Source organism: Silene latifolia, chromosome Y (genome assembly GCF_048544455.1).
Source record: "Silene latifolia isolate original U9 population chromosome Y, ASM4854445v1, whole genome shotgun sequence".
In the NCBI taxonomy this organism is placed as follows: domain Eukaryota; kingdom Viridiplantae; phylum Streptophyta; class Magnoliopsida; order Caryophyllales; family Caryophyllaceae; genus Silene; species Silene latifolia.
Window position 1 is genome coordinate 6678871 of NC_133538.1, and position 21957 is coordinate 6700827.

The 21957-nt window shown below is 36.9% G+C and overlaps 1 long non-coding RNA gene across 2 annotated transcripts; it reads right to left on the reverse strand.

The window, feature by feature from the left end:
• Positions 1 to 5028: 5028 nt before the first annotated feature.
• On the reverse strand, positions 5029 to 14899 carry LOC141627158 (uncharacterized). 2 transcript variants are annotated; one of them, XR_012536717.1, is made up of 3 exons: positions 14386 to 14899; positions 14124 to 14299; positions 5029 to 5166 (listed from the first exon to the last, which is right to left on the reverse strand). It is a non-coding gene; the product is annotated as an uncharacterized LOC141627158 (long non-coding RNA). The 2 variants fall into 2 exon arrangements; XR_012536716.1 differs by lacking the exon at positions 5029 to 5166 and adding an exon at positions 5221 to 5648.
• Positions 14900 to 21957: the final 7058 nt, after the last annotated feature.

A 21957-nucleotide genomic window follows, 5' to 3' on the forward strand; every position in this document is an offset into this window, starting at 1 on the left:
TACTCGATCAAGTCACCAAATAAAATACATATCTACCTACCTTATTCTAAATGTCCCTTAGCAAGTTTACTGTTCAAATGAACAGTACTACACGACGTCGTTTTTGCGCTTTCACTTTTTTTTCCTTTTTTTCCTTCACTTTTTGTTTCCCTCTTCGATATTCCCCACCCACACAATCTCTACCTTTCTCTCTGTCTTTCCGTTTCTCTCTCAACACCTAGAAAATCATGCCCCATTTCCTGCAAATCTGTAATTTTAAACTTCATCCCTTTGCCTTTTCTCTAGTCTTTTTCATAGTCACACCTTTGTTTTCTCTCCTTTCTCTGGTTTTCTGCAAATTTTAATGTCAGCGATGGACTTAGCAACAGGCATCGAGTCGACTCGAAAGGTTAATCCTCATTGTTTGATCTTAATTTATTTATCTTGTTTGACCTTGATCTTATTGAGCTTAGTATCTTGTGTATTAGGTTAGATTGTGGTTAGAGATTGATTTTCGATCAGTTTTGAGAGTTGTAACTGTTTTCATTTGGATATTGTATCATTGAGTAACATATGATTGATTAATTGTTGTCGATGATGAATTTACGTCTTCATTTGGATATTATATCAATTTGGATATTGTCTGTAATTAATTGTTGCCGATGATGAATTTGCATCTTCAAAGCAGGAGATCTTTCATCACAACAAAGTAAGACATGCATTACCTTTGATCGGTTAGCTTTTTGTTGTTAAAGTGCCATGTACTGCCGTTTAATTTGATGCTCTTCCCAATATCTCATGCTTACTATCGATATTGTTAATAGTGTAGATGCTGAACATCATGTGTTTTTTCTCTACATGACTTGATTTCTGGATAATGGACTTAACAAATCAATGTGAACAATTAAATTATAAAGGAGCTTTATGTTCACAATCTGGTTCTAGGATAGTAAGCTCACCATAAAAATGATTTGGTTGTAATTATTGTAATATTTGTTCCGTACATCTGGATTGAGCTATCTACCAAATGTATGAATTATAAAGAATGTCTTAGAATTACTCGTGTGTTGAATGTTGTATCGGTTTTTATGAAAATAAGTACTCCTAATCAGCGACAATATAAAAAAGGTCACCCTACTCGGGAGTCCTCATACTAACTGTGGATATTTAAACAAATAGTTGGGACGGAGGGAGTACTAAATAAATCACTTCTAACTTGTATTTGGCCTCAAATCCGACTTGTGATGACATTCGACTTAAGTTGTTGCTATAATCAAATCTTTTTATCGTAACTTTTATCGGGTCAAGCCCCAGTGGTGGAAGCAGTTATTTACTTTATGTATTTATGGAGCGATATCTTGTGCTTGAATTCTTTCTGATCATTAACTTCATGCCATGTTTATTTTATATTCTGCATTGTGCTTTAGTTTCTTGTTAGACATACTTACGAGAATCTTTCATTTGGCCGCTGGAAACATATAAGTTGGTGGCTAGACTTGGAAAGTACATCTATAAATCTAAGGGGGAAAAGAAAATGGAATAAGCTATTGATTAGGATACGATGAGTTGGTCCTTGGATTTCTGAGTTAAGATTTCCTGTTGGTGTCTGAATCTTATATATTTTCATGTCGTCGTGCTACTGTCGGCTTCTTGCAGTTCTTTTCATGTACAATTACAGTACCATTAAGTTCAGCTCTGTTGTTCATTCATCTTTTAGGGAGGAAATTTTCTTGACTCCATTTGACCATGACATCGTCGTAAATATGATAATAGGACACATAAGTAATACTAATATTGTTGGGGCTCAAACGAGTGAAAGATGGTTAGTCATCTAATAGTTATTGATTTTAGCTTTGTTTTGTTAAACTTTAGGTCAGTTTTATTCACTTTCACTTATATCTATTCAAAATAACAGTCTAACCTTGCAACTAACAAGGAAAAAAAAGGTGATTTCTCTTTTTCATTTGATGGATTTCACACTTTCATTTGATGCTTCCTGATACCGTCGTTTTGTATCAAAATTAAATTTATAAACTGAACTAAAACAATAGATAGTGATAGTAGGGGTCGAACCACAGAGAGACAAGGTTAATTCTGTTTACTAATTTTTAATCTATAAAAGTAACAATAAAAGCGAGGTTTTGATTTGGTTGTAAACTAAGCTAAGTAAATAAAACAAACGATATAAGAAGATGAAATTGAATAAAAAGAAAGGGCTAAGACGATCGGTTTACTATAGCTGCGATGGCACATAATCCTAGGTAACTTCGAAATACGGTCACGAAGGATGGGGAAAACAAGTCTTCTTGGTCCATGTTAAATAGTAACTACCTCTCGGCGTATGCTAATAATCCCTAAGTCTCATTAATACTAACTCTCGTTCTTGATTAATGATTCCTAATGCAAACTAAATCACGTTATCTGTCGATCTTAGCAATTTAGTCGTTTTAATTCTTTAATTATTGTCCATTCCTATCTCTCGATCTACGGGATGGTCAAGTTTGAGCATCTATCAAGTCTCCTCTCGGTCTCATTGAAAGATAAAGCACTTAACGAAACAAACAAAGCAAAACCAGACGCGTAACCAGTCGATCGACCACTGTAGGTGGTCGGTCGACTAGTCGAGGCAGTCGGTCGACCAGGGGTACTGGTCGATCGACCACACCGTGAATCAAAATCGCCTATTATTTATGCCATCTACGCTATAGCTCCCCTACATCTTGGCGGGGTTGATTTAGCTACTCATAATAATAATTGAAACAACAATAAAACATGAATAAACTAAATAAAGAAGCATAACAATTGAATTAAAAGGATCTAAGGGCATAAAGGAAATAACTAAAAGCAAGAAACAGAAACAACAATTAAATAAGAGAACAAGAGATTAATTAATAAGGGATTAAAAGTAGAAGAATTACAAATGAAAACGGAAGAGAAAGGAACAATGTCAGCCGTTCCAAGCAACGTCCAAAGAGCCTCCACTAAAATTGAATAATAATTGATTTTTTTTTATCCCTTTAGGTTTTATTATTCTCTCTTATATATATTAAGAGATATTATTATTTAATAATATACCAAAAATAAGACTAAGTATTATAGGTCTCGCGTAATTAAACTTCACGCTATAACTGTAACCTGGTCGATCGACCACCAACATCAGTCGATCGACCACATACTGCAGCAGTACTATTCGATCGAACATGAAATCCTCAACGCAACTCAATATTGACCTTGACGCTTATAAATTCGACTTCACACACTCCAATGCTAGGATAATTCCGCTCCAAATATATTCTTCTCCTAAATGCAAGCTTGTGGGACGGTTTTAGGTTCAAATACCGTATACTTGACACTTTCCTGCAAATAACACAAGAAATACCAAAGTACGTAATACGGGGCATAATCGTAGCAAACGACTACTAAAATAGCATAGAAATGCGTGCTAAAGAGACCTAAAAAGACTATATAAATGGCACGCATCAAATCTCCCCAAACCGAATCTTTGCTTGTCCCCAAGCAAACTCATGCAACTAATATGAACTAAATGGAAAGGAGTAAAACATAGACAAGCTGAAAACCGTCTACTCAAACCAATTTAATACAACAGGATCAACTACTAAAAGCGCAATGTCAAGCAAACGAATTTATGCATATTTCAAAAAGATGTTGAACTTTCGACCTTGCAAGACATTCAGAATTGGACTCTCACGGGTCACTCTGATCTCAGCAAAGCAAATGGTAAGCATATATGTATAAGAGAGAAAGAAGAAATAATAGTCTCTCACCTAAACTACGACCGACATATTCGTGCATGCAATATAGTATGATAAGTAATTCTAGCTACCGTGCACATACACTCCAACCATTCAGGGTCCATCACATGCCGAATACTTGCAAAGTTTTGGATAAGTCAGGCTATGGGTAAGAAGGAGCGAAACGATATGGGAATGAGAGGGTAAGTAGCCAAGCTAGCATCCTATCAAACCGAAAAAAACATCCACTTCTACTCAATAAATAAGCTCAAATGCCTTAGTCAATATGGCATACAAATCACTAATCCAAACTCAATACTCCTCATAAAATACAAATCGCAACATAGGAGTCAAATAACTCAATTTCTTTTTTTTTTCTTTTGCCGTGTTCTTTTCTTTTTCTTTTGTTTTTGTTTTTTTTTTCGATTTTTTTTCTTTTCTTTCGGCAACTTTCTTTTTCAATTTTTTTTTTCCTTCCATCCACTTTTTCATTTACCAACTCCATATCAAAATAGCTTGAGCCAAAAACCGATACAAAAAACAAATACCACTAAAAGTACTAAACTAGCTCAGCAAAGGGTAGGCTTAGTTTATGGATTGTAGCAAAAGGGTCAATTGGCAATTTTTGGCTAATGTGCAGCTAATGGGTAAAATGAAATAAAGGGATTTCGCAAGCATTCTCCAAACATATGATTCCAACCACTAACCCGAATGTATGCAGGCAATAAGCAATCAAAAATCATACTTGTGCAAATTAATGTTACACGACATGCAGGGAGTAACTACTCACAATCCTAAATAAACTGGTCATGAATGACACCAGTTACAAAGCTCTAAACCTCAGAAATTTCAAGTAGTTTGCCAAAATTTTCAAGTCAAGTCTACTAGTTCAACAAATTTTGAAACAAAATTCGAGAAATTGCAACGGACTTTTACTTAAAGATGTGAAACAATGCAAGGCTTAAGCAAATAGACAGTTAACAGCAATGAAAAACTCCAATCCGACTCAACCTAAAATGCAAAAATAAACGTGATTTTTTGAAAATTTTAAATTTTTAATGATTATTCTGAAAAGTAAGAACAATGCATGCAGAAATGCAATAAATATGAATGCAAAACAAATGCAAATACAGACTCAAGGATGCAATACCCTCCCCAAACCAAATCGGACAATGTCCTCATTGGACCAACTACTACCTAACAACAAGCAACAGCAGCAGCATATAAGAGGTCGGTAAAAATGCAAACTAAACTAAAGGAGATAAAATAAAATGGAGTAGGAAACTCACAAGATATAACCTCCCCAAACCAGACATGAAACGGGAGAGATAAAAGCAATCGTGATACAGTAGGGATCACGAGCATACATCGTCGCGGCAACAGCAGGGGCCACAACAGAATAGAAGCACTAGCAGTGAATCGCGTCAATCTAACTCTGCAATAACTTGAGTTCTAATTAGCAAATAAACAATAACGCAAACCTCCCCAAACCAATTCCCGACAAAAGGGAATTGCAATAAATCAGATAAAAGTAGGGAGAAAGAACTCAAAAACCAAAACCGAAATTTGTCCAAAGGCAACTTAAATAAACTAAACTAATACTAAAACTAATCATCCTAATAAAACAATAAATAGTCCAATAGAAACCGAAATTACAAAATAAATACAAGCCGAATAGCACTACGGCTCAACAGCAAGATACCCCAAAGTAGGGCACTTGACTAAAAGAGGTCCCCTCAGCAGGGTGGACCGCTACTCTGGGCTTCCAGACAACAGGCTTAGCCGAAGGAAGGCAATCTGGTGTCGCATAAGCAAAGCCACGCTTCTTCACTTTTCCCGGCATATCTCTCTCAGCAGCTTGCTCAAATTCCGTCTCACTAATATCACCTGGATCTCCTATGCCCTCTCTGCTAAGACCTGCCGCAACAGAAACAACAGCATAGTCCTTCAGTCTGCTCCCAAGGTGGGGCAGAGGTGTCAATACAGCAGAAAATAACTCAGTACTAGCAATATGAGGATCCGTAATAGGATCTATAGAGGATATGGCGTCACAAGGCTTGATTTGCATCGGGGCCCTATGAACGCCGGTCTGAAAAAGGGTCAAATTTTCATCCCTTACCTGCATAGTCATGGTCTTACCCCCGAAATCTATCACTGCACCAACAATGCATAGGAATGGTCGTCCTAAATAATAGGAGTGTGTCGGTCTTCGGGAATATCCAAAACCAAAAAGTCAACGGGAATAAAGAACTTCCCGATCTGCACAGGTATGTCCTCTAAAATACCTATTGGCCGTGATTGGGTACGGTCGGCCATCTGCACGGTAATATCGATGTCTGAAATTTAGTGAAACCAAGTCTCCTAGCAAGAGACACTGGCATAACACTGACACTAGCCCCTGTATCACATAGGGCGTTATCAACTATATGGGTCCCAATACAGCAAGATATAGAAAAACTACCCGGGTCAAATCGTTTATGAGGTAGCTTATTTCGAAGATTGCCAGTGCCCGTTGCAGTGAAAGCTACTACATGAAGATCCTCAATATGTCATTTACGGGATAGAATATCTCTCATAAACTTCATATAGGACGGTACCTGGGTAATTAAATCAGTGAAAGGAACAGTTACTTCAAGACCCTTGACGATCTCCAAAAATTTACCGAACTGAAGCTCCAACTTTGCATTCTCCAAACGCTCCGGATACAGGACCGCAAGGCTCGTCGTAGGATCAACAATTTTCGGCTTCCTCATGTTCAAAACCTCCATCAGATCCTCATTAGCTGAGGTATTTTGCAAATCCAGAGACGGATTTCCATTCTGCACAGGATCACAAGTCGATCGACTGGTGTGCTCGGTCGGTCGACTGACAGCTTCAGTCGGTCGACCAGTTGGGATGGTCGATCGAACATCAGTGCTGCGTTCAATAAGTTTCTGATTGTCAGAATAGTTTGCAATGTCAGAGGCCTCGGTCGATCGACCGATGGAGTTGGTCGGTCGACCAACTTTACTGGAGACGATTTCTTTTTCCGCATCAGAAATTATGCTATGCTCCTTAATATGTCCCTAATCTTCCTTTGGCATTTCGGGTCCATTATATGAAAGACCACTATGGAGATCAATCGTATTAACAGTCTCGATTGGCCTCTTAAAATTGCTCGAAGAACTAGCGGCTTGATTAGCAACTAAAATCGCCAACTTATTTGCCAAATTTCTGTCTTGCTCAATCCTAGCTTCCTCCATTTTCATTATTTGAGCCGAAAGAAGTTGGACCAACGCTTCCAATTCCACCGTTTCATTTGTTTCATGAATGGGAGCATTCCCGAGCTTTTCGAACCGGGCATTAATAGAAGCTTCAAATGCCGCAACGGTACTCGTTTCAACACTTGGTTTCGGCGAATTCCCACACGAATTCCCATATTCAGCTCTATGAACCGCCATCTCCTCAATAATGTTCCAACCCTTATTACCAGCTACATTATTTTGAAATCTACCATTTGCAGCTGAATCAAGGATGACTCTGTAGTCATCATACAAAGAATTATATAATTGGTCGCAAAGGTACCACTGCTCAAAACTGTGGTGAGGAACAGATCGAACCAACTTCTTAAAATGGACCAACGCTTCATGAAATTCTTCATCGGGTCCTTGCTGGAAATTTGAAATTTGAGCTCTCAAAGCATTGGTTTTCGCAGACGAATATTACTGTTTGTAGAAAGCCAATGCCAGAGATGTCCAGTCTGTAACTCTAGCTGCTGCCCTATCAAGGTAGCGGTACCATTCACGCGCATCATCCTTCAAGGAGAATTTAAACATCATCTCCTTTACTTCATCTTGTGTCACCCCAGCCGGTACGGATATGGAACAACAATAATCTGTAAATATCTCCATATGCTTCCAAGGATCCTCATCTGGCAAACCAGCAAACTGATTTCGCTCCACTAAGTTAATATGGGAAGGACGAATTTCGAAAGGAAGAGTGAATCCTTTTGGAAGATCGTGTGCTGTTGGCTGAAGATTATCAGATATAGTAGGCATGTTTGTAGAACTGAGAGTACTCAAGCCTTCCTCTCAAAAATCGTCTTCTAACTGTGCACCAGCAAAACTAGAAGCAAAAGTAAGCAACAGCCTCAAGGAACCAAGGTTCCTTGAGAAATAAATTAAAAATAAAACAAACAAAATTATACCGTCTCCCCGGCAACGGCGCCAAAATTTGATACCGTCGTTTTGTATCAAAATTAAATTTATAAACCGAACTAAAACTATAGATAGTGATAGTAGGGGTCGAACCACAGAGAGACAAGGTTAATTCTGTTTATTAATTTTTAATCTATAAAAGTAACAATAAAAGGGGGGTTTTGATTTGGTTGCAAACTAAGCTAAGTAAATAAAACAAACGATATAAGAAGATGAAATTGAATAAAAAGAAAGGGCTAAGACGATCGGTTTACTATAGCTGCGATGGCACATAATCCTAGGTAACTTCGAAATACGTTCGCGAAGGATGGGGAAAACAAGTCCTCTCGGTCCATGTTAAATAGTAACTACCTCTCGGCCTATGCTACTAATCCCTAAGTCTCATTAATACTAAGTGTCGTTCTTGATTAATGATTCCTAATGCAAACTAAATCACGTTATCTGTCGATCTTAGCAATTTAGTCGTTTTAATTCGTTAATTATTGTCCATTCCTATCTCTCGATCTACGGGATGGTCAAGTTTGAGCATCTATCAAGTCTCCTCTCGGTCTCATTGAAAGATAAAGCACTTAACGAAACAAACAAAGCAAAACCAGACGCGTAACCAGTCGATCGACCACTGTAGGTAGTCGGTCGATTAGTCGAGACCACACCGTGAATCGAAATCGCCTATAATTTATGCCATCTATGCTATAGCTCCCCTACATATTGGCGGGGTTGATTTAGCTACTCATAATAATAATTGAAACAACAATAAAACATGAATAAACTAAATAAAGAAGCATAACAATTGAATTAAAAGGATCTAAGGGCAGAAAGGAAATAACTAAAAGCAAGAAACAGAAACAACAATTAAATAAGAGAACAAGAGATTAATTAATAAGGGGTTAAAAGTAGAAGAATTACAAACGAAAACGGAAGAGAAAGGAACAATGTTAGCCGTTCCAAGCAACGTCCAAAGAGCCTCCACTAAAACTGAATAATAATTGATTTTTTTTATCCCTTTAGGTTTTATTATTCTCTCTTATATATATTAAGAGATATTATTATTTAATAATATACCAAAAATAAGACTAAGTATTATAGGTCTCGCGTAATTAAACTTCACGCTATAACCGTAACCTGGTCGATCGACCACCAACATCAGTCGATCGACCACATCTTTGTGATACCATTCGATCGAACATGAAATCCTCAACGCAGGTCAATATTGACCTTAACGCTTATAAATTCGACTTCACACACTCCAATGCTAGGATAATTACGCTCCGAATATATTCTTCTCCTAAATGCAAGCTTGTGGGACGGTTTTAGGTTCAAATACCGTATACTTGACACATTCCTGAAAATAACACAAGAAATACCAAACTACGCAATACGGGTGATGCGATTGAGCAGCGGACATAACAAGGAAATTGCTTTACTTGTGAATTTGAGTCAATAAAGTGACAAGTAACCAGATATTTGCCGTAGCTAGACCTATAGCTACGTCAATGGTGATTGTATTCAAGACCTATTGAATACGAATCGGGTTAAAGTTTGAAACGCGTCAAACAATAACAAGGGTGAACCGAACGCGTCAATTCAAAGGACAATCGAACGTTAAACTAACGAAACAATTGAAACAATTTGATTTCTTTTTAATTCATTTCATAAGTTTTGCACGGTTACAAGATGGCTATTATATAGCCCAATTCAAATAACACAAAAGACGGAAAGACTACTAATTAAAAGCTAATTAAGACTTTTGCCTAAATCAAGGAAACGTTGAAGACTAATTAAGTGCCTACATTAACACATAGTAATAACTACTATTATGAATGAAAACTTAATTAATGAAACAATACTTAATGTCTTAGAGTAACGAGACATTGAAGTATCAAAACCGAGCAGCCTTTGTTTGTAATTTTGGGTCCATATTACGAGTAGTTAACTATTTTCATATAACCCAATGAAGCTCACACTCAATGAAAGCTCGAAATACATTTAATAATTCTCGAGAATGATTAAACTGATTTCCGACTTTCAATGAAACCGTTCCCTTCATTAACCTGTATCCCAACTCGTATCATACCCCCTTTCTTCAAAAAGAATCGGCTCGATTCTTAGAACTATGAAATCCCCCTGGATCAAATACCAATTTGGTTAGAATGAACCAAATTAAAGTTGAAATTCCTTTGTTGATGGCATCGAAGTATGCACATACTACAACTTTTATTGAACACCATAATTCGGCCCATACTGTCGTCGAACCATGCACTCCTTTGTTAAAAACATTAAAGCAATTAACGCACCAGCAAGTTCGATTTCCTATTAACGAATCAGGTAGCATTTTGTCATCATTTTGTCCACCATTAACGAGCAAGGTGGCATTTTCATCATCATTTCCCATTAACGAACCAGGTAGTATTTTGGGTGAACCAGCAAGTCGTGTGCTGTAGGGATCGAAAAGATGAAGCGAAACCGAGACATTTGCTATGTTATTTTGAACCTCATCAAAAATTGGTGGCAAGTCCGGATTAAAATAACAAGTATCTTCATCTTCCCCAAGGATCATCGAAATTAAGGACATACCTTCAAAGACCATACTCTCGCAAATCAAGAGCCGAAGCTCTGATACCATATGATGCGATTGAGCAGCGGACATAACAAGGAAATTGCTTTACTTGTGAATTTGAGTCAATAAAGTGACAAGTAACCAGATATTTGCCGTAGCTAGACCTATAGCTACGTCAATGGTGATTGTATTCAAGACCTATTGAATACGAATCGGGTTAAAGTTTGAAACGCGTCAAACAATAACAAGGGTGAACCGAACGCGTCAATTCAAAGGACAATCGAACGTTAAACTAACGAAACAATTGAAACAATTTGATTTCTTTTTAATTCATTTCATAAGTTTTGCACGGTTACAAGATGGCTATTATATAGCCCAATTCAAATAACACAAAAGACGGAAAGACTACTAATTAAAAGCTAATTAAGACTTTTGCCTAAATCAAGGAAACGTTGAAGACTAATTAAGTGCCTACATTAACACATAGTAATAACTACTATTATGAATGAAAACTTAATTAATGAAACAATACTTAATGTCTTAGAGTAACGAGACATTGAAGTATCAAAACCGAGCAGCCTTTGTTTGTAATTTTGGGTCCATATTACGAGTAGTTAACTATTTTCATATAACCCAATGAAGCTCACACTCAATGAAAGCTCGAAATACATTTAATAATTCTCGAGAATGATTAAACTGATTTCCGACTTTCAATGAAACCGTTCCCTTCATTAACCTGTATCCCAACTCGTATCAACGGGACACAATCGTAGCAAACGACTACTAAAATAGCATAGAAATGCGTGCTAAAGAGGCCTAAAAAGACTATATAAATGGCACGCATCACTTCCTCTGTGCTATTATTTATCCATACTAACTGTTCCGTTGTCAATTATCTATCCCGATCCATGATTCAGCACCGACAAGGACTAAAGAGTCCACTTCATATTCACCATTAAGTGTCTATCTCCGGAGACACATGAACTATGAATCTTATTAGCTGAATTGGAAAAGTGATTTTTTGGATGTTGTTTACAACTTTTATCGAAATCATCTGTATTCCTTAATTTGGCTTTGAATATACATTCGAGTAATGTAGGCCGTGTTCAAGATATTTGATTCTATCTGTGTTAAATCTCATAGGATTATGGCATGAACGGAGAACAAAATCTTGTGGTTTGTAGTGGTTGTTTTGCTAACGGTCAAATACTTCTTTCACGTATGTGAATAGCTCTTACTCATTCAAATGACATTTTGTATTTGTTTTAGGCAGAAGCAGCTCAGTATGGGGTATTGCGAGAAGGATCCTTAGTTCAGAAAGCTCCTCGTAACCAGGTAATTTATTGTTTGTCAGTCCTAAGAGTAATTTAATCTAAGACACTTTACTTAGAGATTAAAGTGCAATCTGAGCAACTTTTTTTTTTAATAATAATAAGGGTCTTATTTTTAATTTTTGACTTTTTTCCTTCTGTTTTGATTTTTTATATTTCTAACAAAAAAAAAAACCTCATTTGTGATCCATCGTAGAAATCCATATAAGTCGTCGTCATACATTGAGTCAATTAGTTCCAGTACAAATTTCCCAGATTTCTACTTAAAAGTCATGACAACCGGTTTGAAAAGTAAACAGAGAGTAAGTACAAACATGTCAGATAAAACAAAGCAAATACTCTTACAGCCTTATAATCTCATAACTCTGTTACATTACCAAAAAAAAAAACATGTCATTTACATCAAGTGTCTAATTAGATAGGACCATCCTAGTCCTTTTTTAGTTAAATAAATAAAAAAAGAGCATATGTCATTTTTATTAGTCACTTGTTCTACTCTTTACCCTTAACTAGTAAAATAGACTTGAAATACTTTAGGGTGTATCTCTTTAGTGTAGATCAATCGACCTCTTAGAATCAGCCTGAACGAGGGCGTGCATTTGACCACCTTTTCCATCTCCTGTGGTGTGATAATTCCTTGATCCCCGTGTCTCTAGGTGACCTCTAGGTTTGGAGACTACATCTTTCTACCCGATTCGTAAATTTTCCATATGACTACCAGATGAGCACAACTCTATATCTATCAGATTCGTCAATTTCCATATTCCTTGTAATTACTAGATGAGCACAACTCATACGATCGACCATTTTATATAAATATTATCATCCACTATCATTGGTGCTAGAAAACTAGCTCAAAAATATTCAAACCAGATTATCAGTACACCCGTGTCCAAACATACCAAATAAGCAACAGGAGCGCGCACTCCGTGCTGTTTTATAGGTGACTACTAGTCCCTTAAAATGAACTTAAGATGTGAGTCCAACTATCAATACAAGCTCAAAAATACTCACACCAAAGACTCTCATAAGTCAACCAAAATTCCAGTCAAAGTTGCAATCAAATCCAAGGTCAAAAGTCTCTAAATCACAAGGCAAAAAAAAAAAATTCCGGTCAAGGTTGCAATCAAATTGCTGAGTACTCATTTTTCATCTCTCAGACGAGTCAAATCCACACTTACATTGTCTCCATTCCTCTTGGGACGATCCTTTCATTCACTTAGGTGAGTGAGAGAGGCACACAGGTCTCCAGTGTCTTCGAACGCCATAGAACCTTCTACTCCATTCCATTTATCACCCTTGTTTAGCATCTAAGACTTCGGGGGATGTACACTTAATTTATACGGTCACATAAGTATTTTGTTTTTATGCTATTAGTTTTGCTTAATTAGCAGAGGTTGTTACTGTAAAGAGGGAAAAACTCATTTTACAATATGAATCTCAAAATCCAAGGCAACAAATAATAATAATAAGAAAACATTTTGGCACAGTCATGACCCATACCAGGTCGAAAAAAATAGGAGAAGAAAGCAACAGAAGAAAACAGGTGTGTTAGCTATGTGACTGCTGCGTGACTGACATAGGAAAATACCTGAAGTAACAGGGGGCTGACATAAGTAACAGGGGGCTATCATGAAACACAGAGTGAAGGATTTTAGTTTAGACCATGGCCATAAGTGAACACTCATTTAGAAGGCAGACGTGACGAAAATGTGGAAGGACTTACAACGTGGTAGTTCAATAGGCATAACACCTAATTAGTCAAGAGCTAATAGGAATCCTTATCCGTATCAAATACGAAGTTCCCAAATATCAAATTATATCCTTGTCGATGAGAAATAGCTACTCCGGGTTAGTAATAGAAGTCGATAAGCTGAGTTTTCTAAGAACTAAAAGCATGGTCAGAAACTGGATATCAATCCAAACTCATAATACTCCGCCCCTTTCCCGGATCATCAGCACCATTTTTTTTATTCTTAGCAGGGCTAGTAATGGAGACATCATATTTCTATAGTCTATTTCAAAAAAAAGGTGAATTATCAATTAGATAGTGTGGTACTTGTTGTCGTAAGAACATTAGAATCATCATTAGCATACACATCATCTATATCATACTATTACTTATTTGCATCATCAGCAATCACACTATCAGTTCTGACCTATTATCAAGCACACGACTTGATTTGTGACACATGTAACACTATCAGTTCAATCGTATTATCAAGCATACACTTGGCCAGTAAAGATACAAAATGAAAAAAAAGGGCATGAATTGGAAATCAGTCAATAAAGAGACGGAAGTACTTACGATTTGAAGTGGGGCTTTGTACCAAGAATTTGAAATCCGGTAAAAAATCACGACCTAGGGGTTTGTTGATGCTCCGTTAATGATGGCTACGAAGGCTCAAAGGATTCGACAATGCTCTTTATCAGTCAACTCGTCGCGAATCGGGGGCTGAGACGATGGCTATGACGGCATATCAACTGTCAATTATATCCCATATCAGGATAGTACATTTGAGCAATCATTTAAAGAGTATAAAATCAACCAAAAAAAAAGAGGCACTTACTTCGATTGTGCTCCGTAATCGGTCATCTGGTCGACAATCAGTCAACGCCTACGGCGGCACAACTCCGATGATTTCATTTTATTTCAGGAGCAAGCAAGATCAACCACATATGGTGCTCCTGACCCGGAGTTAGAACGATGGATCTGGCGGTACAATCCGTGTTGATTTCATCCCATATAAGGATAGTCGGATGGATCGAACTTTTCTCTGATGGCCAACAACAGGCGAATTAAAAATGAAGTAAAAATCAATTCGATATGACGATCGATTGGAGGGGATTGAAGAAAATTAATTGGGAAATAGGAAGAGTGCTTGATCGGTGAAGCAAAACAATTGGGGAAGAAATCTAGGTTCTTCGGTGAAAACAAGTCTTAACTGCGGACACGTGACTTTTTTTTGTTCAATAAAATTTGTCCACAAAACAAGTTCCACTGATTAAATGATTCATTCACTCCTCTATTCTTCGTGAAATAAAATTGATCGCCTTTCTATCTGCGAGAATCAAAATTGTGCAATTTTGATATCTCTTATTGTGAAATAAAATTTTACATCCTCAAATCATCTTCTTTTTTCGAAATAAAATTTTCAACTCATTTGGTCGGCAGGCCTATTTAAGTTCTTAAAATAATATTTTCTGAACTTGTCTTTTTGCGAAATAAAATTTTGCAATTTTCAAATTATTTGGTCGGCAGGCCTGACATGATTAAATTCTTAAAATAAAATTTAATGAACTTTCCATTTTGCGAAATAAAATTTTGTAATTTTCAAATCAACTGGTCGGCAGGCCCTGACATGCATCTGAGTTCTTAAATATAAAATTTTCTGAACTTGCCCTTTTTGCGAAATAAAATTTTGCAATTTTCAAACATATCGGTCGGCGGGCCCTGACACGCATTTAAGTTTGTAAAATAAAATTTTACGATCTTATTCATCTTTTTTCAAAATAAAATTTTGAAATCCTTTGGTCGACAGGCCCTGACATGCATCTGAGTTCTTAAAATAAAATTTTCTGACCTTGCCTTTTTGCGAAATAAAATTTTGCAAATCCTAGTTTGTAAAATAAAATTTTACATTCTAAACCCTTTTCAAAATAAAATTTTGAATCCTCGGTCGGCGGGCCCTGACACGCATTCGAGCTTGTGAAATCAAATTTTGCAGGTTCACCCTCCAGCTAAACAAAGTTTAGCTATTCCAGATTCCATACCGGCGAAACAAAGTTTTGCCATGCCAGTTTCCAGAATGGTGAAACAAAGTTTTACCAGCTTCATTCCAGATTGACAAAACAAAGTTTTGTTATACCAGTTCCAGACAAGCTAAACAAAGTTTGCTATACCAGTTCCAGACCATTGAAACAAAGTTTCACTATGCCAGTTTCAGACCAATGAAACAAAGTTTCGTTGTACCAGTTCTAGCTTCATTCTAGATTAGTAAAACAAAGTTTTGCTAAACTTGTCCCAGTTTCCAGCTACTCTAGACAGGTAATATAAGAGGCATAGGTATGTTTCTTAACCTTTATCTGTCCCGACCGGACTACTTTGACCATCGTCTTACTCAGACTCGGTCAAAGTGGGGGCTTCTGTAGACACCTCAAAATGTCTACCTAGCCTTACGGGTACCCGATGATGAGGCTCAAATTTAATGACTAAATGAAAATTGACAATGTTATAATTAACGGCTCTTTACGCTTATTTTCCCATAAATCACTCAAAATGACACAAAACCATCTTGGTGCTTCTCATTTTCTTTAATTTCACCTTGATAATTATACTTTCGAGTAACGGAGTAATGGTGTACCATCCGCCTAAAACGGATCGGGTTCATATTATAGCGGTGGGCTCAGGTATATTCATTAAGTCGGATTTATGTGTTAGCAATAAAAATAGGCCTGAATAGTGAAGGCAGCCCATGATTACTTCACTGTATTCTGTCATAAATTGGTAGAAAATGCATAAGCAAAGTCCAAGTAGTATGCTAAGTCCATATGGGTCATCAGTTAGTCTTGTTGAAGACGGGTCGGAGTAAGTGACGGATAATGTCACTCACAAAACGAATAGGGGGAACAAGGTGGGGGCACCCCCATGTGCTTCCCTCTCTCCTCTATTTGGGTCATTTGTGAGAGGAAATGGTACCGGTCATTCCAAAGTGACGGATACGTGCCGTCTTCAATGAGATTTTGTGATGGGTCATATAATCAAGTTCATGGGCACGTGTGAATAATTAGGAAATCTACTTCGTATAGAACAAGAAAGTCAGAAGGCTAAGGTAATTAGAAATACACATGGGTGTTTGATGTATAATGCTATATGACAAACTCTTACTTCTGAAACACTATCTCTCGGAAACACGAGTCAACTCCTCATCTTATCACTATATATACTTTTCATGCACATAAAACAGAGGGGACGGACACAATACTACAAAACACAATAATTTTTTCGTAAGATCAGCAATTCCATACTCTCATATTACCGTCTCAAATATACAATTCCAGTTTCAAATCAAGCTACACAAATAAATTATCCTAGTTCCATACAAGCGCATAAGAGCTGTTAATTTACGACAAAGTCGAAATTCATTAATAGTCAACATCCACATAGGCCTGAGGGTACCAAATTCAAATAAGTTTTCTCTACTCTTTCTTTTATTTAACACTTTTATTTTGTCTTTTATTTAGTTTCTTTATTTTATTGTATTGACTAACCTAGTTAATTTGTCTTTGTCTCAAAAATATCGTCTTGTGTACAAAATTGTATAATTAACCTTTCTCATCGCTAAATTTCGTCAAATATATAATATTACAAATAAACAGTAGAGGCCGTCAGTTTGATGGGCGGTCCGAGTGCCTAACACCTTCCCTGACCGTATCTTTACCCCCGAATCCGCAATCTTTGGTTCAGACCGGAGTGACGGATCATCCCCCATGCCAGGGATCAAAAGGGGCCTTTTTCCGTTAACTTATTTTTGTATGTTTTTTTTATAAAACCTACTGGCGACTTCATATTTATTAACTTATTTCAAAAAAGAGATTTTTTCAGGGATCTCACATACGGTCGTTTATTAGGACTTGGGAGTACTTGTGTGATAGCAATACAGCCTCAGTTTTTGCTTTCTTTTCTGATGGTATCAAATGATTGATTGCCTTTTTTTTATATATATAGTTGGAAGCGAATAAAATGCAAGGAACTTGATGGGAACAAACGCCCTACTTGTAAAGTTACTGGTGTATCTAATCCTCTAGGGTGAATTGCTAGGGATTATGTATAATACATGTTTTGGTTTATACTCTTAATTTTCTGCTTAATATTTTAGTTGTTAAGTAATGGATGATTATTATTATATACTGTGGTAATTTTATGTTGGCTTAGATTAAAAATATATTTTCTTGGTGATAAACTTTGTTCGGTATAGGATATTTGCCTTTGTTCGATATAGGATTTTTGTCTTGTAATCGAGTCTACAAATATATTTAGTTGAACTGACCAAACTTAGATTGTGTAAGTTCAATATCATGGTTTGGTAAAGTAGGTTAGAATTCAAATGTTACTGAAGCACAAAAAATATAAAGAATTTGTGAAAAATTTAATGTTTTGGTGCTTTATCAATGTACTTGTGAGATTTCAGGAGTGTGGTCTGGGTTGATAAACGACTATGTTTATGGAGTTAATAAACGGTTGTTTCAATATGTTTTTGATGTAATTCTTTGCTAACTACATGTCTTAATTCAAGTTTAGTTTGTTCTCTGTAAGACGATGTACACATTGAACGGGTTTTACACTTTTACTTCATTTAACGTACAATCTTGTGATTGTAAAGGAGGTTGGAGAATAGCAAATAGTTATGGATTAGAGCTTAGAAAAAAACAAACATTAAAGGGAGATCCGGGGATGTATTTGGTTTGATGTATCCTTTATCTATCCAAGCCTTATGGAGTTTTGCCTTTTCTTCTCAAGTCTGACTTTCTGGTCATCATATCTGTAATACTACGGTTTTATGAGTCTCTAGGTACTCTATCGAGTAGGCCTTACTCTGTCGAGTAAGGGTGAGTTGCGTTTTAAAATAGTTTCTGACCTGTTGGGTACTCGATCGAGTAACTATGATACTCGATCGAGTAAGGGGGCACTCGATCGAGTACCTTAGCTACTCGATCGAGTAGCCGGTTTACGGGGAGTTATTTCTCGGGTTTTGTTAATTATGCGATTAAGGTATATAATCTTTTCCGTCATTGTTCTTAAACACTTTTCAAAACCTAAATTACTGTCAAGAGAGAAAGCAAAGTACGTTCATCACTTTAATCGCATTGTTAGAAAATCCCGGAGTTTGGAAGGTCGGATTTCACCTTTTGTTATACCGTTGAGATCCTTGCGTCGAGGGTAAGATCTATGTACCGTTTTTATAGTTTTTCCTTAAAGTTGGTTAAACCCTAATATGGGGATTTGGGGGTTTTTGTGTAGATTGTGATTTGGTAGTGTCTATGTGTTTGTATGATAGGAGGAGGTTTTGTAGAAGAGGCTTTTTAATACAGCTGTTGATACCGTCTGACTGTTGTGCTTTCCAGGTAGGATTTCCTACTCAGTATTAGTCCTATAATGGGATGATTGTTGATGTGTTGAGATTGATTGCTTAATATCGTAATTGTATTGTGACGATTGTGATTGTGGCTGTTGTCTTTGGTTCTCGAGATGCGTTCTCGGCTGAGTGGAGTCACTTGCGGGAGTGGCTTCACGCCCTAGTTTCGCCTCCTGTGGAACCCGCCACAGGAGGGATGTGCACATTAATGGACAGGGTTATCGCTCGGTATGATGAGCAAGGCTTAGGTGGGAACGGCTGCGGTCCCCCACTGGCAGGGCTGGTCCAGTGGACAGTCGGTGATTGAGATTGATGGGACTGGTGTGATTGTGTGTGTGACGGTGTGAATATCTGTTTAACGTATTGTGGATATAAATATAGATTGTGTGATTAGTACTGACCTCGTGTTGTTGTTTGTAAAACCTGCGGTGATCCATTCGGGGATGGTGAGCGATAATGAGCGAGTTTGAGTTGAGTACTGGGATAGCTGGGATGTGCCACCATCTGACGATAGAAGTCTTCCACTGTAGCTTTGCTAGTTTTATAACATTTCAATTAATTCAGTAGACAGTTGGTTTTGAGAACATGTATCGTATTTTGGTATTTGGTTTCAGTTGTAACCTTTCACTAAACTTACATTATTTAAAGTTGTTTCCTTATTGTCTTATGAATATCATGCCTTGGGTAACCGAGATGGTGGCATCCTTACACCTGAGTGGTCCTGGTAAGGCACTTGGAGTATGGGGGTGTTACAAATGGTATCAGAGCGACGATCCTGAAACCTGTAACCAATAAATCTAATGAATATAGGGAGTCAATTAAAATGAACCCGGGGTAAAGGTTGTAGGAGCTAATGCAAAGGCTTGGGAGACGTCCTAAAGTCGCGAACTTGCCCTACAATTTTGAACCGGTCACATAGGGGGTGTATGTCAAGGTCGTATGTGATGCTTGTTGACTCGTATGAGAATGTGATGATGTATGTTGTAATTGTTGGATGTTTGGAGTAGAAGGTCGAGTTTGTGAATGAAAGGTTAATGAAGTATATAGAACTGTTGTTGATTGAAAGCATGTTGCATGATAGTTGGTTTACAATGTTGGTTGAAATTGTTAGAAAAGTGTATGAGAATGATGAGTAATGTGGTGGAAAAAGGGAGTAGTTCATATGTGATATGATTATACATAATTTTGTTTGTGTAATTTTATATAATGATTTCATATACATGCCTACTATTGTTCATATGTACATGTTGCATGAAGAATGTGGTTGAAATGGATGAATTGATTGGAAAATATGGAGTGGCAATAGCATGAGAATACGAATTTTGTGATTATGAATATGTTTAGATGACGAAGTGTATTTGTAATATTGATGTATTAGTAACATGGAATAGGATTTGTAAGGTATGAGTATGATTTGTCTTACGAAAGGCTATAGAATAAAAGCATGTGGGTAGTGCATGATGAATGTTGTTGCTTTGCTTTCGAAAATCGTAATATGTGATTGGGACTACTGGTTTCAAGAGTATTGAGTTGTTTTTGTTTACCTTGTTGTCGTTTAAGTTGTTTGGAAGTAAAATCAAGTAGTTATGTTTTTTTCGATTATAAAGAGGTTGTCTTTAAACTGTTATAACTTGAGATGCATAAATTATTTTAATGTAATTCCAATTGGAGGTGATAGCTTGTTCTTTTACGATTCTAACGATAGGTCACACACCCAAAACGACCAAGAAATGAGTGAGTTATGGCTGTTTTACGAAAACTGGACAGTGCTGAGAAATGTGTAGGTACTCGATCGAGTAGCCTTGGTACTCGAGCAAGTAGGGGGGTACTCGATCGAGTACGTCAGTTACTTGATCAAGTGGCCCTGGTAATTTGTTTTACGTGCTTCTGATCTTCACCTAATCGATCGAGTAAGTCACTTACTCGATCGAGTGGCCTGTACTCGATCTAGTGACCCCTGTTTCGGGTCATGTGCTTATCTTTTGACTTTCGTTGCATATTATGTTTAATACAAAGGTGTTAAATTATTTCTTTATGCATTGTTTTACGTATGTGTTGGTCCTGAAGCGTAAGTTACCCAATCTTATGATGTAAAGAGTGACATCTATGATGAGTATGAGTTCGGTGGGGAGGACATGAGTTATATGTGTTGTGATAGGTAAAGGAAAAAGAATAGGGAGTTTGATAAGGCTTAATTGAGGCTTAAAGAATGTTGTGTAAGACGAGTTGAGTGACATGATTGTATGTTGAGTAATGAAAATGTAAGTGAATGTGGGCAAGGGATGATGTAAGTTTAAGGAACGTGAGAATGAAAATATTGAAAGAAAGGATATGGATAGTAGCAACCTGAGATGTATAACGATTTATGGAGGGAGATCGTTAGGAATAGTGTTGATTAAGAATATATGTAATTAAAGGTCGTTTCAGAGGAATTGAGTGAACTTAATGGAGACATGTCGCGACGTGGATTTGCAGATAGTGACTGAGTTTGGAAATTTGTGTTATCGAGGGACGAAACTAATGTGTGATTTCCTTGGGCAATTAACGGTATAAAAAGAATTTTGATTTCTAGAGATATAAAAAGGGAGATGTAATTGTTTGAACATTAAACGTTGATTCTATGGACAAATTAGTGGCAAGTGTGAGTGAGTGGAGTGATGAGAAGGGACCCATGGTAAGGAAGAGTGAGATAATATCGATAAGAAATAATGGGATTGGAGTTTTGGAGCAATGAGAAGGTGATCGGAGCACTAAAAAGTTAGGAAGAAGTAATAAGGAGTTGAATGGTTAATTGCTTTTGTCGAGTGTAAAAAGAAAAGAATGAGAGGAGTAAAACTAAGGAAATGTTCACCGGAGTTATGTGATATAAAAGTAAGGAATCGTCGAAATGCATGATACTATCATGAGGTATTGAATTAATGGTTATATAGGAGTTTCGGAACAACATAATTAGTCTTGAGTTTTGAGGAATTAAGGAAAGTAAGAAGTTGGTAGAATATCTGCATG